A 16,909-nucleotide genomic window follows, 5' to 3' on the forward strand; every position below is an offset into this window, starting at 1 on the left:
AGAAGAAGTACACCTATTTCCAGGTATAAAAATTATTTACCTGATTCTTTACCCATGATTGGAATTTGAGTAAAATTTGTCAAGATATAGTTAGCAGAACCAAACTAAGACATGACTCAGATAGTGGAACCAACAAACAGAAACCCTAAGATAATAACCATATTGAACAGCTTGGTGAAAAATCTTTAAATGGTGTCTAAGAAGTTTTTATCTTTATATGTTGTGCAACAGGATAGTTTTGAGATATTAATATTCCACTATTTTTCCTTTCTTCCCCATTATGAGCAAGAAACAGGATCATTGTTATGTTTTTGACTCAGGAAGGTGAACAAACTGGAAATGTCTACGTGAAGTACATGACTCGTTCAGTGGTTAGGGAAAGCCCAGATTAATGGAAAAGGTAACTCAGGGAAGGGAGACGAAGTGCCTAGAAGGGAAACAGAGAGTAACAGTAAAAAAGCTCTGACCCAACCTCAGATTGGCGACAGATTAAGGATTTGGAGGTTCCATGAGCTTGATCTGAAGGGCCTGCCCACAGCTTTGGTGGTGTTCATGACCTAAAATCCCAGCCAACTCCATGTGTTGGGGTTAGAGTGATCCCCATAATGACTGAGATAAATTCCCTACTATTTCAATCAGATAGAAGATTCCAAATGAACTTTTGTGATATTATATTTAAGCATATAGAACAGGATTCACATCCAGACTCTTGTTTTTAATTTTATATCATTTATGTAATAATTTATATTCTGTGGTTACAAAGCTTCTAGACACAAGGTCTCCCGGTGATCTTGCCTTTTGTTATTTACACTCTGTATAATGCTGTCTTGAATGTAGATTGGAACTAGTAATGTACATTTAGTTTATTTATTTATTTAGAGAGACAGAGAGAGAGTGCATGCACACATGGGTTGGGGGGGGGGGGCAGACAGATAGGGAGAGAGAGAATCCCAAGCAGGCTCCACTCAGCACAGAGCCTGACATGGGGCTTGATCCCACAACAACAATATCATTGTCTGAGCCAGTATCAGGAGTCAGACCCTCAAGCGAGCCACCCAGAGGCCCCAGTAACTCACTTCTAATTAAAAGAATACAGCAAAAGTTAAGGGATGTCACTTAAGGTTTTTAAATTTTAACTTCAGGGGCACCAGGGTGGCTCAGTCGGTTGGACATCCGACTCCGGCTCAGGTCAGGATCTCACAATTCTTGAGTTTAGGTCCCGCATCAGGCTGTGTGCTGACAGCCGGGTGCCTGGAGCCTGCTTTGGATTCTGTGTCCCTCTCTCTCTCTCTCTCTGCTACTCCCCTGCTTGCTTGCTCCTCTCTCTCTAAAAAGTGAATAAACATTTAAAATAACATTAAAAATATTGAAATATTTAAAAACACGGAGGCAGCCATAGCACGGATTTAAGAGGTAGAGGAGAGAATAGGTGAATTAGAAGATAAAAGTATAGAAAAAGGGGAAGCTGAGAAAAAGAGAAATAAAATCCAGGAGTATCAGGAGAGAATTAGAGAACTAAGTAATGCAATCAAAGAGAACAATATCTGTATCATAGGAATTCCAGAAGAAGAGACAGAGAAAGGTGCTGAAGGTATACTTGAACAAATCATAGCTAAAACTTCCCTGATCTGGGGAAGGAAAAAGGCATTGAAATCTAAGAGGCACAGAGAACTCCCTTCAGATGAAACTTGAATCCATCTTCTGCACGACATATAGTGAAACTGGCAAAATACAAGGATAAAGAGAAAATTCTGAAAGCAGCTAGAGATAAACAGGCTCTAACTTACAAAGGTAGACACATATGAATAGTAGTAGACCTATCTACTGAAACTTGGCAGGTCAGGAAGGAATGGCAGGAAATCTTCAATGTGATGAACAGAAAAAATATGCAGCTGAGAATCCTATACCCAGCAAGTCTGTCATTCAGAATAGAAGGAGAGATAAAGGTTTTCCCAAACAAACAAAAACTAAAGGAATTCATCACCACTAAACCAGCCCTACAAGAGATCCTAAGGGGGATTCTGTGAATGAAATGTTGCAAGGACCACAAAGTACCAGAGACACCGCTACAAGAATGAAACCTACAGACACCACCATGATTCTAAACCCGTATCTTTCAATAACAACACTGAATGTAAATGGACTAAATGCTCCAATCAAAAGACATAGGGTATTAGAACTGATTAAAAAAAAAAAAAACAAGACCCATCTATTTGCTGTCTACAAGAGACTCATTTTAGACCTGAGGACACCTTCAGATTGAAAGTGAGGGGATGGAGAACTATCTACCATGCTACTGGAAGTCAAAAAAAATCTGGAGTAACCATACTTACACAAACTAGACTTTAAATTAAGGCTGTATCAAGAGATGAAGAAGGGCATTATATAATAATTACAGGATCTATACATCAGGAAGAGCTAACAATTATAAATGTCTATGCGCCAAATACGGGAGCCCCCAAGTATATAAAACACTTAATCACAAACATAAGCAACCTTATTGATAAGAATGTGGTAATTGCAGAGGACTTTAATACCCCACTTACAACAATGGATAGATCATCTAGACACAGGATCAATAAAAAAACAAGGGCCCTGAATGATACATTGGATCAGATGGACTTGACAGATATATTTAGAAGTCTGCATCCCAAAGCGACAGATATACTTTCTTCTAGAGTGCACATGGAACATTCTCCAAGATAGATCACATATTGGGTCACAAAACAGCCCTTCATAGGTACAAAAGAATTGAGATCATACCATGCATACTTTCAGACCACAATGCTATGAAGCTTGAAATCAACCACAGGAAAAAGTCTGGAAAACCTCCAAAAGCATGGAGGTTACAGAACACCCTACTAAAGAATGAATGGGTCAACCAGGCAATTAGAGAAGAAATTAAAAAACATATGGAAACAAATTAAAATGAAAATACAATAATCCAAATGCTTTGGGATGCAGTGAAGGCAGTCCTGAGAGGAAAATACATTGCAATCCAGGCCTATCTCAAGAAACAAGAAAAATCCCAAATACAAAATCTAACAGAACACCTAAAAGAAATAGAGGCAGAACAGCAAAGACACTCCAAACCCAGCAGAAGAAGAGAAATAATAAAGATCAGAGCAGAAAATAAACCATATAGAATCTAAAAAAACTGTAGAGCAGATCAACGAAACCAAGAGTTGGTTTTCTGAAAAAATAAACAAAATTGACAAACCTCTAGCCAGGCTTCTCAAAAAGAAAAGGGAGATGACCCACATAGATAAAATCATGAATGAAAATGGAATTATTACAACCAATCCCTCAGAGATACAAGCAATTATCAGGGAATACCATGAAAAAGTATATGCTAACAAACTGGACAACCTGGAAGAAATGGACAAATTCCTAAGCACCCACACACTTCCAAAACTTAAACAGGAATAAATTGAAAACTTGAACAGACCCATAACCAGCAAAGAAATTGAATCAGTTATCAAAAAATCTCCCAACAAATAAGAGTCCAGGACCAGATGGCTTCCCAGGGGAGTTCTACCAGACGTTTAAAGCAGAGATAATACCTATCCTTCTCAAGCTATTCCAAGAAATAGAAAGGGAAGGAAAACTTCCAGACTCATTCTATGAAGCCAGTATTACTTTGATTCCTAAACCAGACAGAGACCCAGTAAAAAAAGAGAACTACAGGCCAATATCCCTGATGAATATGGATGCAAAAATTCTCAGCAAGATACTAACAAATCGCATTCAAGAGCATATAAAAAGAATTATTCAGCATGATCGAGTGGGATTCATTCCTGGACTGCAGGGCTTTTTGCATTTGCAAATCAATCAACGTGATACATCACATTAATAAAAGAAAAGATAAGAACCATATGATCCTGCCAATCGATGCAGAAAAAGCATTTGACAAAACCCAGCATCCTTTCTTAATAAAAACCCTTGAGAAAGTCAGAATAAAAGGAATATACTTAAACATCATAAAAAGCCATTTATGAAAAGCCCAAAGCTAACATCATCCTCAATGGGGAAAAACTGAGAGCTTTCCCCCTGAGATCAGGAACACGACAGGGATGTCCACTCTCACCGCTGTTGTTTAACATAGTGTTGGAAGTGCTAGTATCAGCAATCAGACAACAAAAGGAAAACAAGGGCATCAAAACTGGCAAAGATGGAGTCAAGCTTTCACTTTTTGCAGATGACATGATATTATACATGGAAAACCCGATAGACTCCACCAAAAGTCTGCTAGAACTGATACATGAATTCAGCAAAGTTGCAGGATACAAAATCAATGTACAGAAATCAGTTGCATTCTTATACACTAATAATGAAGCAACAGAAAGACAAATAAAGAAACTGATCCCATTCACAATTGCATCAAGAATCATGAAATACCTAGAATAAACCTAACCAAAGATTTAAAAGATGTGTATGCTGAAAACTACAGAAAGCTTATGAAGGAAATTGAAGAAGATACAAAGAATGGAAAAACATTCCATGCTCATGGATTGGAAGAACAAATATTGTTAAAATGTCAATACTACCCAAAGCTATCTACACATTCAATGCAATCCCAATCAAAATTGCACCAGTATTCTTCTCGAAGGTAGAACAAGCAATCCTAAAATTTGTATGGAACCACAAAAGACCCCAAATAGCCAAAGTAACATTGAACAAGAAAAACAAAGCCAGAAGCATCACAATCCCAGACTTTAGCCTCTACTACAAAGCTGTCATCATCAAGACAGCATGGTATTGGCACAAAAACAGACACATAAACCAATGGAATAGAATACATACCCCAGAACTGGCTACAAATGTATGGCCAACTAATCTTTGACAAAGCAGGAAAGAATATCCAATGGAAAAAAGACAGTCTCTTTAACAAATGGTGCTGGGAGAACTGGACAGCAATATGCAGAAGAATGAACCTGGACCACTTTCTTACACCATTCACAAAAATAAATTCAAAATGGAAAAGGACCTGAATGTGAGACAGGAAACCATCAAAACCCTAGAGGAGAAAGCAGGAAAAAACCTCTCTGACCTCAGCCGTAGCAATTTCTTACTTGACACATCTCCAAACGCAAGGGAATTAAAAGCAAAAATGAACTATGGGGACCTCATGAAGATAAAGAGTTTCTGCACTGCAAAGGAAACAATCAACAAAACCAAAAGGCAGCCAAGGGAATGGTTTTTGCAAATGACATATCGGACAAAGGGCTAGTATCCAAAATCTATAAAGAGCTCACCAAACTCCACACCCGAAAAACAAATAATCCAGTGAAGAAATGGGCAGAAAACATGAATAGACACTTCTCTAAAGAAGACATCCAGATGGCTAACAGGCACATGAAAAGATGCTCAACGCTGCTCCTCATCAGGGAAATACAAATCAAAACCACACTGAGTCATGCCAGTCAGAGTGGCTAAAATGAAAAATCAGTAGACTATAGATGCTGACAAGGATGTGGAGAAACGGGAACCCTCTTGCACTGTTGGTGGGAATGCAAACTGGTGCAGCCTCTCTGGACAACAGTGTGGAGGTTCCTTAAAACATTAAAAATAGAACTACCCTATGACCCAGCAATAGCACTGCTAGGAATTTACCCAAGGGATACAGGAATGCTGATGCATAGGGGCACTTGTACCCCAATGTTTATAGCAACACTTTCAACAATAGTCAAATTGTGGAAAGAGCCTAAATGTTCATCAACTGATGAATGGATTCAGAAATTGTAGTTTATATACACAATGGAATACTACTTGGCAATGAGAAATAATGAAATATGGCCTTTTGTAGAAACATGGATGGAACTGGAGAGTGTTATGCTAAGTGAAATAAGCCATACAGAGAAAGACAGATACCATATGTTTTCACTCTTATGTGGATCCTGAGAAACTTAAGAACATGGAGGAGGGGAAGGAAAAAAAAAAAAAAAAAGAGAAGGAGGGAGCCAAACCATAAGAGACTTAAAAACTGAGAATAAACTGAGGGTTGATGGGGGGAGGGAGGGAGGGAGGGGAAAGTGGGTAATGGGCATTGAGGACGGCTCCTGTTGGGATGAGCACTGGGTGTCGTATGGAAAGCAATGTGACAATAAATTTCATATTAAAAAATAAGATAAAATATATTTGATAAATAAATAAATAAACTTTAACTTCTGTCTTTCTCATACTCTTTTGCCCTCTCACTTGCCCTGACAAAGCTAGCAGCCATGTTGTGAACTGTGCTACAGAGAGCCATACATGGCAAGGAACTCACAGGACAGCCTTTGATCAGTAGGCTGTAAGAAACTGAGGTCTTCAGTCCAACAACCTGATATGAACTAAATCTTGTGAAAAATTTGAGTGAGCTTTGTAGCACATCTTTGCCCAATCCAGCCCTGAGATGACTACATCCCAGGTAACACCTTGACAGCAGCTTTGTTAAAGACCCAGAAACAGAGGACTTACCTAAGCTAAATGCAGAAACCTAACCAACAGAAACGGTGAAATTATATGGTTTTATGTCACTTAGTTTGGAGGTAATTTATTATGCAGTGATAATTCAAACAGAGGAAAGTTATTAATATACATCTATCTATCTCTGATATTTCTTTATAAAGTAAGTCTGACCAGTGGTTCTTTTTTTTTTTTTTTTTAATTTTTTTTTTCAACGTTTTTTTTTTTTTTTTTTTATTTTTGGGACACAGAGAGACAGAGCATGAACGGGGGAGGGGCAGAGAGAGAGGGAGACACAGAATCGGAAACAGGCTCCAGGCTCCGAGCCATCAGCCCAGAGCCTGACGCGGGGCTCGAACTCACGGACCGCGAGATCGTGACCTGGCTGAAGTCGGACGCTTAACCGACTGCGCCACCCAGGCGCCCCTGACCAGTGGTTCTTAAGCAAGGGTGTTTATCAGAATAACCCAGGGCTAAGGTGAGTGCTAGAAGGGAGAAATATATGGGAAAAGTAAAGTGGGGTAACAAAAATGAAGGAAGACAAAGTCCATTTTGTTCCAGTGGGAATCCAATGACTCTGGTTCAGGACATGGCAGGTGAGGCTGTTAAGGTCATTGTCCCAGGATTTGATCTCCCTGTTACAGAAGGGTCCTGGCTCACCATGTTCTTCATGTGGTCCCTCAGGATCCTTTGGTTTCCTGCTTCTATGTACCATTTGGATTTGGTTTCCAAATTGCACTGAAAACAAACGAGAGTCAAGAGGAACACCACTGTGGTATCATCAGAATCATCATCAGGTCAGAACACCAGACCTTATCCTGGAACAGGCTTAGCAGTCCTATTTTAGGAAATGGCTCCAGATGACCCTACAAAAGCCCATGAAAACATTCCATGCTTTAATTCATTTATTCTGCCCTGGCAAAGCTTATGAAACAGCAATCCTGACAAAGAGTACAGGGAAATGTCCTTTTCACATGTATAGTCTCTTCACATCTCCCTCAGGATCATGAAATAGCCAAATGGGTCAAGTTTCATTTTCAGTCATGTCTCATTTTCCAAAACTACAAAGCAAGATTTCAAGTCATATCCAGAAAGGGTTGGCAGAGTTAGAGATTTAAAAAATCCCTAGAAAAGATAAACATGAGAGAGTAAAAAATAAATAAATAAATAAAAATTTAAAAAATCGAACAAAGGACAGAGATTTGACAAGTGTTTTTGGACTATGTTGACCTTGACAGGATAAGGGCCTTTGGTCAGAAAAATATAACAGAATGCTTAGTCCTGTCAGGGGGCTGAGAAATAACTTACTTAGTAATGGGAAGTTCTCATAATAAAATATGGGGTAATAACCACTAAAGATTAATTAGACATTAGCCTCTTCGCTTGAGAATGTTCCATTATATTCCCTTCCTATTCTATACCCTATACCTCAATCTAACTGATCAGAACATATTAAAAAGGTCTAAAATGGAGACATAAGGTGCCCAATTCAAGACCTATATAGGTAGTTTATGAGGGTAAAATGATGTAAACGGATACTACATCTCATCAAACAATCCCATTTACAATTGCACCAAAAAGAATGAAATACCTAGGAACAAACTTAACCAAGGAGGTGAAAGACCTGTACTTTGAAAATTAAAAAACACTGATGAAAGAAACTGAAGAACACACAAACTAACGGAGAAATACTCCATGCTCATAGACTAGAAGGCTTACAACCACTAAACCGTCTATACTACCCAGAGCAATCTACTGATTCAATGCAATCCCTGTCAAAACACCAATAGCCCTTTTCATGGAACTAAAACAAATAATACTGAAATTTGTGTGGAATAACGAAAGACCCTGAAAAGCCCAAGCAATCTTGAGAAAAAAGGACAAAACTGAAGGTATCACAATCCCATATTTCAAGATATACTACAAAGCTGTAATAATCAAAACAGGATTGTACTGGCACAAAAACAGAGACATGGGTCAATGGAATGGGACAGAGAGCCCAGAAATAAACCCACACTTACATGATCAATTCATCTATAACACAGCAGGCAAGAATACACAATGGGGAAAGATACTTTTGATTTTATTCAAAGGTGTCAATGGAAGGTTTCACACAATTAGATCACAACTATTACCTGGCTGGCATCAACTGTAAAATGCATCCTGATACTAAAAAGTAAGAACATGTACATCCTGCAATAGATGAAAATAGTTTAAAATCTTTAGAAGTGATTTTCCCTTTGAGGAGTACAGCTTCTAGCCAAAAAAACCTGTATGACATTTCAGGACCAGTCACAGGCAATTACACAGGATTTACCTGGCAGGCCTCACAGGAGAAAGCTGTCCTCCCCACATCCAGTTTGGGGTACAACCAGTACACTGTAATCTCTGAAAGCTGTTGCAATAAAGGACTCTGGCCCAGGTGACTCCATTTGGAGGTCTCCCTATATGGGAAAACTGTAAGGCAAACTCCTTCATTCTGACTGAATACTTTTTCACTCCTAGCCCTTCTTCCTCTTTCCTCCAACAGTCCATAAATCTGCAGAAGGCTTTTGTTTGTGGCTCACTCAACACCACCCAATATCCATGCTGATGCATCTGATCCTCACTCTGTAGGCCATTCCATAGGGAGAAGTGGAACTGGGAAGTCTTTTCTCTGGTTTAGACTTCTATTTATTTAACTGCAATAAGTGACTAAAAGCTTGACTGTCACTTTCATTTTGGCTCATTTAATTCACTACTCCAATACCTGGCAGCTCAGCTGAGTTTCTGCCATCAGTCAAGTACAGCAGAATGCAGTCAGGCAATCTCAACACAAAGCATGGCCATAGTCAGAGGTTCTTAAGAAGCTCATCAGCCACGATTTCAGGATTGTTCTCTTTTTCTGTGTATTCAAGTAAATATTGAGCAACTGCTGCTTATGAGAACACTGACTTGGCTGTGCTAGACATGACAAAACTTATCCAATGGAAACAATTCACAGCACTGTAGATATGTATTTGGATGATAAAAATATTTTATTTTCATGAGAAAGGACTTGAAGGAAAGAAGGAAGCAATTCAACTATGGTAATCAAGGAAGGCTTTGTGAAAGGAAACCATCTTCAGAACACTGAACTAGTACAATTTTGGTAATTAGTGGACAAAGCATATGCCTATTAGAGTATAATATTCCCACTATCAAAGAATATAAAGAGTCCTTTTCTAACACTGAGGAACATTTTCCAGGTTAGGGTTTTGTGGGATTTTGGGGGTTTTTTTGTTTTTGTGTTTTTTTGTTGTTTTGTTTTGTTTTTTGGTAAATTAGAGGTGCATGCCTCTAAAACAAGAACCTATTTTCCTCTGCAGAGTAACATGGAATGGGATGTAGGATTATTTTCCATACTTTCAACCTTAATTGTTTTGACTACATTTTCCTTTGGTTTATATTCCCCAAATCCTAACTAGTGGGTTATAGAAAGGGCACTTGAGTATTTTCCCTTATAACTGTTTACCTGTGACAAGTAATAGGTCATTTGGCCAGTTAATAGCCATTGGGCTGGATAGAGGCATCCTCCAAAAAGCATAACCATTCTGGTCTAAATAGTTGCACTCTGAAAGCTAATTTAAGGAGCAATTCAGTTTTGAAAAAGAAGCCTGGCTTCGCTCCAGCTGTTCAATTAGTTTATTTATTATGCCTCACTTTCTAACTCCACTAACATTAAAATAGGTTGATAATATCTTCAAACCACAAATATTTAAGTACTTTTCAATGCCAGGGAGAAGTTCATGCTTTCCTAGAGCTTTCAGTTCAAACTGAGTCTATACTCTAGAGCTAAACTGTTGACCAAGAAGCCAGTAGCCACATGTGGCTATTGAGTACTTAAAACATGGCTAGTACAACTGAAAAACTGAATTCTTAATCTAATTAAAATTAAAATCTGAGAATTGTCTCACCTACTGGAAACTTTTCTAAGTATGTTTGGAACAACTTGGGTATCTATAGTACATATGTGAATCCTAATATATTAAGTCTATTTTACAAAGACTAAATAATTTCCAATGAAAACCACATCTAAAATGAGTTGTGGGGGTATCTGGGTGGCTCAGTTGGTTAAGCATCCAACTTCGGCTCAGGTCATGATCTAACGGTTCATGAGTTTGAGCCCCACATCAGGCTCTGTGTTGACACCTCAGAGCCAGGACCCCGCTTCGGATTCTGGATCTCCCTCTCTCTCTGCCCTTCTCCCATTTGCACTCTATCTCACTCTCTCAAAAATAAATAAACATTAAAAAAATTTAATGAGGTATGAGGTAATTATAATATGGTGTAGTGGATTTCAAAGATTTAGTACAAAGAAAATTTATAATATCTAATTCTTATAAAGATTAAATGTTGAAATGATATTTGGGATATACTGATTACATATATGGCTCACGTTATATTTCTAAAGTACAGGACTGCTGTAGAGCAATACTTTGCCCATAAAAGCTTAAACACGGAACAACTTAAGAAGCTCTACTGCATACACGCATTTTCTTTCTGTTCCCTTCTTTCTTCCCTTGTTTTCTTCTCCCTACTCCTTCTAACAATGATGTGCACTGGACTCTTAAGAGCTAGAAAGACTGCTGACCCAGGGCTTAGATGATTCAAGGCAATCCATGTCTTACTGGTTTAGAACTTAATAAAAGAAGAACAGGGCAATGACTCAGCAACTCCAACATATTAGGAACATCTTAGAAACTTAAGGGAAAGTGTCAAAGAGCTTTGCATTTCCGCAAGGACAGTATCAGGAGTCATTTTCTATTAAGTCTCAAAAAAAATGGTTTAAGGGGGTTTTTAAAGTTTTAAAATCACAAAGTCCTGAAATATTACTAAAGGACACAGTAATTACCTTATTCTAAATTACATTTATTTTATAAATATGACATATTAAATAAATAAAATGGAAAAGAGCTTTCAACAAAGTATTTTAACCATCACATAATGGACTCATTAAGTTATCATTATCTGTACTTCTAATGGTCACTCTCCAACTCCTACAGCACTGTGAGGGTACACAAAAAGAATGAGAAATGCCTTATTTATCAGTTTACATAGATTCATTGCTATTTGAAGGATATCAAGAAGTTAGTTTTTGTCCTGACTCAGTTTAATACAGAAATCAATTGACTATTCCTGAGAACATATCATTTCATCAGTATTGGCAGAGACTGCTGGCTGATTTCCAGCTTCCTGGGCACACAGAAGAAGACTCCTTTTCCGAGCTCCCTTACAGTTACATTCAATTAAGTTCTCAACAGTAGAATGTGAAAAGAGATGTATATGCCATTTCCTTGCCTGACCCATCAAAATCTTCCATATGTCCTTGTCCTCCTTCCTCTGCCTCCACTCTCTTCCGTTCTCTAGCTTGATGAAGAGAAGCATAAAGACCTTGTAAGCCATGTATCAAAGATTACAGATCTACATGATGGAAGAATCCCGGAATTCTAAGTAAATAGTTGAGAGGCAACCTACCTACTGGGAATATGCTCCTTGGACAGTCAAGGTGGGCAAAAAAAAGTAAATCTATCATAAGTCACTGAAGTTTTAGGGGTTAGCAACAGGTAGGGTCACCCTAATAGATACAGTCAGTGACCCAAAGGACTGTTATTTAACCTAAGGAGAAAACACTTCCACATATCTTGCTGTCACTATTGAGCAAGATAGCACCCCATCTCTCTTAATTCCATTTTTTCTCCACTCTCTTATACCACTCATGGTATATGGTTTGCAAAACCTGACTAGGTAGAAATGTAAACAGGTGTAGAGACACAAATATACCCAACAGGCATATGAAAAGGCACTCAACATCACTAACCACCAGGTAAATATGAATTAAAACCACATTAATAGCTAGAAATAGTAATACTGGCAATACTAAGTGATAGTGAGGATGTTGAGCAAATGAAATAGTCTTAAAATGCTGGTGGCCACGTTAAATAGTAAAACCACTTTAGAAAACTCTTTGGCTGTTTCTAATAAAGTTAAACACATACCTACTTTATGACCCAGCAATTCCACCCCTAGGAGAATTGAGTGCTTATGTACCAAAAGACTTGCACAATATTCATAGGCACTTTATTCATAAAAAATTGTGAACAAATGAAATGCCCATCAACAAGAAACTGGAAAAACTATTTGTAATGTATTCATATGACAGAATAAAAAAAATGAACAAACTAGTGATACACAAACCAACATGGATAAATTTCACAGGTTTTACGTTGGACAAAAAGCCAGACACAAAACAGGGCAAGCTCTATGATTCCATTTATATCAAGTTCAAGAACAGGCAAATCTAACTATGGTAACAAAAATCAGAATAGTTATAACCTCTGGGTGGGAATTCAACTGGAAAGGGGCAAGGTGGTCATATAAGTGATAGATATCTTGATTTGGGTGATGTTGAGAAATATATGCAGTAAAAATTTAAGCCATATACTTAAGATTTGTGTCTCTGATTATATGTAAATTTTGTTTCAAGTTCAAAAATTAAAAAGTTAACTTGTTTCAGAGCACACAATTATTAGTAAGTTGTTGAGCTGGGTTTGAACTTAGGTCAGTTTGAGTCTTTTCACTACAGTAGAGTTCATTTTCCTACCAAATTGCATACACAGATGAGAAAACTACAAGGTCTCTTTAGAACTTTGTTTAAACAGGCAATCAGCATCACTCTATGTATTTTATATCTAATACACACACTATGATAAAATGTACTTGTTTTGGTACTGCATTCTATATCAAATGGTGGTATTAACTTTGTGACACTATATCAACAATAGTTCTGTTTAGAGAATTGAAAAAAAATTACTGAAACCAAACTTTCTACAAACACAGATGACTGGTAACCCAGTAATATAATTCAACAAACATTTTAAGATGAAACTGTCAGAACCTGCATTACATTTACCTGGCAAGAACACACTGGCTCATTACCACGTGTGAATTATCATGAATAAATCTTCAGTGGTGGAACATCTAAAGGACGATGAAAAAATGAAAAGGAGAAGTATAAAGATGCCAGAACAGTCAATTAACAAGCATCACTCATGCCCATGTAATATTTATAAAGAGATTCAACCACTATAGCTGCAGATGTGATCTGACTTGTTTCTCAACTGTACATTTAACACTGATAAAGCAGCTAGTGCAATACTAGAATAAGACTTGAACATCAAAATACAACTATACCAACATTTACTTATGATACTCTGCATTCTTACACAGTCTTCAGACTGTGTCTATTAAAAAACACTTCAGGGGCGCCTGGGTGGCGCAGTCGGTTAAGCGTCCGACTTCAGCCAGGTCACGATCTCGCGGTCCGTGAGTTCGAGCCCCGCGTCAGGCTCTGGGCTGATGGCTCGGAGCCTGGAGCCTGTTTCCGATTCTGTGTCTCCCTCTCTCTCTGCCCCTCCCCCGTTCATGCTCTGTCTCTCTCTGTCCCAAAAATAAATAAAAAATGTTGAAAAAAAAAAAAAAAAAAAAAAAAAAAAAAAAAAACACTTCAATGCATGCATTGTGTGACTTCTTCATTGATTAGAGATGAACATGGAAAAAAACCCAGTTATTGTCTTATTTTTATATATAAGCAAACCAAGGCCTAAAGCAGATCACTGATAGAACTAGGCACCACACATGTCAACAAATAAAGCCAATGTTAAGGTTATTCCAACTAGTTATTTATTTTGAAGCATCATGCCTACCTTGCTATATGAGCTTCTCCTCCAACACATGTAAGCTTTTAAATAAAGTGTTTGGATTTCTGTTGAAAGTGTTTTAATCCCCTACATTGTAACCCCCCTTGCAAAACGAAGACAAAAATCAAATTAAAATGGACATATCCAAGACTTTGGGATAATTAATAAGCTCATATATTCAGGAGAAGAAAAGGTGGTTTTTGTCCCTGGAATAGTGAAAAAGAATCCCACAAACACATTAGACTCCAGCTGCAGAACACACTAACTAATGGAGACAAAAAATCCTTTTACGAATTCTCACACTCAAAATCCCCCACAGAAAATTAATTCCAATACCCCACTTTGATGATTTGACAATTATTCCCTAAATTACAGCAAAACAATCAATCATTTAAAGGATTAAGAAATTTACCTGAATCTCCAGCCCCCAAACTTGAGGCCACATCATTTGCTCACTTCTATTTCAGCGTCTGTACTGTCCTCTCTTGACATGAATTCCTCATGGCACTACCGTATATTCTCTAGAGTAGGAGTCTTAAATCTGCTGTTCTGAACCCTTTGGGTGGGGGTATAAATGGATTTGAGAGAGGCTGATAAGAGCCCTGAGATTTAATGTACAATTGGGCTCTGTAGATGTGATCCAGAAAGTTTAGGAATGCTAAAGGGAGAGTCCCAAGGACAGCCTACAGTGCCATCCCACCTCCAGTGCAACCGTCGCCCATGCAGGCACCCTTCCGCGGCGGTTCAGCCCCCTGGGTCCCTTCAGGCCAGCCTCCTACTCCACCCGAAGGCTCCCTTTGCCCCACGCCCTCGCTAGCTGTCATTTCCGGGCCTCGGAATGAGCTCTGCCAGGTCCTGGAGAGCGGAAGAACCACAGGTTGGGGCCGCACCTGGGAGCCGCCTCCAGAAGCCCGGACGCAGGCGGAAACTGCTTCGCAGCACCGGCAGCTTCACAGTGGCCACCGCCGCCTGCGCGCCCAGGCTCGGCTCTCTCCTGGTTGGATGCTGAGAGTTCCTTTCCTCAGGATCTCGGGACACAATGCTGGGCTAATATTTACAAAAGATGTATTAGGCACGAAGTTAGGCAAGGGGTGCGAAAGGGCAGGGAGCAGCGTGGGGCGGGGGGGGGGGGCGGCGGAGGAGGGGATCATGCCGATAGATGCTGATAGCAAGCAAAAGCAACGTCTGCCAACCACAGATAGCAGCCGCACGCTGGCGAGCGACTGAAAAAGGGCTCTCAGAACTTAAAGACTAGATAGGTACCCTATCTTCGACACATTTAAATATCTGTGAAGAGCACACAAACCAAACAAAATGAAAAGCTGCCTTCTCCCAAATTATCGGATAAATAAAACCGTTAAATATGCAAACTGGGTAAGTGTAAAGTTATGGGCAGGGTTGGAAGAGTAAACGTCCCACCAAGGCATCTGCTCTATATACAAAAGTTATCAATGCTGAAAAACGTAAATCAGAAAAGCCGTAGCTACTCCACTTCAAGAATGTAGGGACAGATGAAGTAGGCAAGTTTACCCTAACTGTAATCAGGACCACTCTTCACCTTTATTTGCTACTGCATCACCATTATTCCCAAACTTTCACATTATGCTTCATATTCCACATTTTGAGCTTCCTACTTTGGTTTAGACCAGAGCCTTTGGCTCATTAAAAATGCACAAGCCTCTAGGAAAGAAAAGCTAAGCTTTATTGTTCACATCCCAACCTATGCCTTCTTTAGAGAACAAGCTGTGATTGTAGAATTAAAGAGACACAAGGACTCCTGGGTGCTTCAGTCAGTTGGGCACCAAATTCGGCTCAGGTCATGATCTCACAGCTTCTAAGTTAGAGCCCTGCATTGTGCCCGGTTCTGACAGCTCAGAGCCTGGAGTCTGCTTGGGATTCTGAGTCCCTTTGTGACTCTGCCCCTCCCCCATTCATCCATTCGTTCTCTCTCTCTCTCTCTCTCTCTCTCTCTCTCTCTCTCAAGAATAAAACATGTAAAAAAAATTTAGAGAGACAGAAGAGCACTTAACCTGTAGGCCCTGCTGGGAAAGGTAGACATCGCTGTATCTGAGTAAAGCTAGCATTCAATAAACATATAACTTACAAACTGATGAAGGCTTAAGATTTCTGATGCCAAGCAGCAAAACTGGTGAATGTTAAAAAAAAAAAAAAAAAAAAAAAAAGAAAGAAAGAAAGAAAAAGAAAAAAAAAATTTCAGGTTAAATTCCTAAGTGAAGCAGAAAATTCACTATTAAGCAACATTTCAAAAAACAGAAGAGGGGTGCCTGGCTGGCTCAGTTGGAAGAGCACTGCAACTCTTGATCTCAGGGTTGTGGGTTTGAACCCATTCTGGGTGTACAGATTAAATAAATAAAAACTTGGGGCGCCTGGGTGGCTCAGTCGGTTAAGCATCCGACTTCGGCTCAGGTCATGATCTCGCGGTTCCTGAGTTCAAGCCCCGTGTCAGGCTCTGTGCTGACGGCTCAGAGCCTGGAGACTGTTTCAGATTCTGTGCCTCCCTCTCTCTCTCTGACCCTCCCCTGTTCATGCTCTGTCTCTCTCTGTCTCAAAAATAAATAAACGTTAAAAAAAATTAAAAATAAATAAATAAAAACTTAAAAAATAAGAAAAACAGAGGAAAATAAGATTGTCCTTGGAAATAAGAAATTGCTTTTAAAAATCAGAGGGTTAAAAAATAGTAAAAATTCTACCAGAACATAACAAGCCAAAAGACAAAAAACATG

The sequence above is a fragment of the Neofelis nebulosa genome, chromosome 1 (genome assembly GCF_028018385.1).
Source record: "Neofelis nebulosa isolate mNeoNeb1 chromosome 1, mNeoNeb1.pri, whole genome shotgun sequence".
Taxonomy (NCBI): domain Eukaryota; kingdom Metazoa; phylum Chordata; class Mammalia; order Carnivora; family Felidae; genus Neofelis; species Neofelis nebulosa.